At 36.2% G+C, this 2,258-nt stretch overlaps 1 long non-coding RNA gene across 1 annotated transcript; it reads left to right on the top strand.

Moving 5' to 3' along the window:
• Nucleotides 1-248: 248 nt before the first annotated feature.
• On the top strand, nucleotides 249-1,879 carry LOC107749990 (uncharacterized). Its single transcript, XR_001641103.1, has 3 exons — nucleotides 249-350; nucleotides 481-581; nucleotides 1,811-1,879. It is a non-coding gene; the product is annotated as an uncharacterized LOC107749990 (long non-coding RNA).
• The last annotated feature ends 379 nt before the right edge of the window (nucleotides 1,880-2,258 follow it).

Below are 2,258 nucleotides of genomic sequence, written 5' to 3'. Positions count from 1 at the left end.
TCAGAAAGGCGGGGCATAGAGGAGAAACAATAATGTACAGTATGTGGAAAATAATGTGTTTTTTTAACCTTAAACCGCATTTCATTACACCAAATACACAAAATAATGTTCTTTTTTAGCAACGTTATATGACCCCTTTAATGTATTTAACTGTGCATTTTGTTGTTGTTATTGTTATTATAATAATAGTAATGAAGTGTTATTTATGTTTTTCTTGTTTGTATGTATTTGTACAAGTAGTTCCATTATTGGACAGGGCACGTTTGCTGGGAGTTTTACCTGACTGTATCTATAACCCCAGCTACAGCATAAAGGGATATCCTTTAATGCGCTACCAGGGCCTGCAGTTTGTAAGTGCTTACACACACATACATAGCTAGAAAACTTAAGAGAAATTATTTTTTATTGCATTCCTTTATAAAGCACAGAATGTTGTTGTGCATATGCTTGCATGATCTCGATCAATCTAATTTGTTGCAGGTGCACCTGACGTACGTGTATCCTAATGACTACACACGGCTCACACACATGGAGAACGATAACAAATGTTTCTACCATGGGAATCCATATTACCTGGAAAGGTAGACGCACAAATACAGTACACTACCATTCATATGTCTGGGGTTGGTACGTTTTTTCGAAAGTCTCTTATGCTCACCAAGGCTGTATTTATTTGATTAAAAAAATATAGTAAAAACAGTGATATTGTGAAATATTAATACAATTAAAATAGCTGTTTTCTATTTGAATGTATTTTGAAATCTCATTTATTCCTGTGATGCAAAGCTGAATGTCCAGCAGCCATTTCTCCAGTCTTTAGTCACATGATCCTTCAGTAATGTTTATAATATGCTGCTTTATTTGAACATCATTTGAAATAGAAATGTTTACTGTCACATTTGATCATCAATTTAATGCATTCTTGCTGAATCAAAGTATGAATTTCTTTATAAAAAAATCTTACTGACCCCAAATTTTTTGAATGGTCGTGTACAGTCAATCTAGTTCTCTTTAGCCTTGTTCCGACTGTCAGTCCTAATCCTATTTTATTGTACATATCCGAATAGAATCTGATCATATTTAGCAAGTCTGAACGACAAAAAATCACCTGAAATCTGATTTTTAGAAATCTGTTTCAAGCCACATTTATATGTGGTTTGAAATCCTATTCAAACCGCATTTCTGGAAATCCGTTTCAGTCTGACCGCTCAGATCGGATTTAGCATAGCTTTTTTGCCTATGTCTGTTTCTCACACCACGTAAAATGTAAATACGTCAGATGTTGTTTGTAGAAAACATGCTTAATGTCTTTGCAGAAACAAGGCTGTGTTGTCGCGAAGTGCAAGTCAGGCAGAAAATGACCGTATACTGCTGGTCTATGCACCTCTTTGAGTTTTGAGACCAGACGGCAGCACGGAAAAAAGCCGTGCTTCCTACGTTTCTGACGCTGCCTCATAAGACGCAATATAATCCAGCACGACGGCAACATGTTGTCACGATGTAAGACAACATCTGTATTGCAAACTGTAATGCTGTTATTGTTGTTTTTGGCGTATGCATACCAACGCAACGTCATTGCCATAGAAACCAATGCAGATAGTTAGTAAAACGAAAAAGCACCACGGACACTCAAATCCGGTCTGAACAGACATGATACACAGTGTGGACAGTCAAAAGTTTAAATCAGATTCCAATTGGATATGCACAAAAATCGGATTTGGACCGACAATCTGAACAAGGCCTTTAGTGATGATTTTTAGTGATGACTTTAGTGGCCATTATGATATCAAATCAATTCATTTCTTTTTAGATACGGCTTCTCAAACTACATTCAACTGGATTTGCCTGAAAATGAGGAGTTAGTCATCAAATACAAAGGTACAGCAAACAATGAATGCTTTTGTGGTGTCTTTAAATTTAAAGACAACATTCGCATTGCATTTAACTTCCTTAAAGGGATAGTTCACCCAAAAATGAAAATTTGATGTTTATCTGCTTACCCCCAGGGCATCCAAGATGTAGGTGACTTTGTTTCTTCAGTAGAACACAAACGGAGATTTTTAACTCAAACCGTTGCTGTCTATCAGTCATATAATGGAAGTGAATGGGAATCACGGCTTTGAGAATAAAAACACAAACAACACAAACAAAACCAAATTAAACCCTGCGGCTCGTGACGATACATTGATGTGTAAAGACACGGTCTGTGCAAAAAACTGAACAGTATTTATATCGTTTTTTACCTCTGATTCACTGCA

Source organism: Sinocyclocheilus rhinocerous, unplaced genomic scaffold, assembly GCF_001515625.1.
Source record: "Sinocyclocheilus rhinocerous isolate Xijiao unplaced genomic scaffold, SAMN03320098_v1.1 scaffold212, whole genome shotgun sequence".
NCBI lineage: Eukaryota > Metazoa > Chordata > Actinopteri > Cypriniformes > Cyprinidae > Sinocyclocheilus > Sinocyclocheilus rhinocerous.
This window is presented reverse-complemented; position numbering and strand designations above follow the sequence as displayed.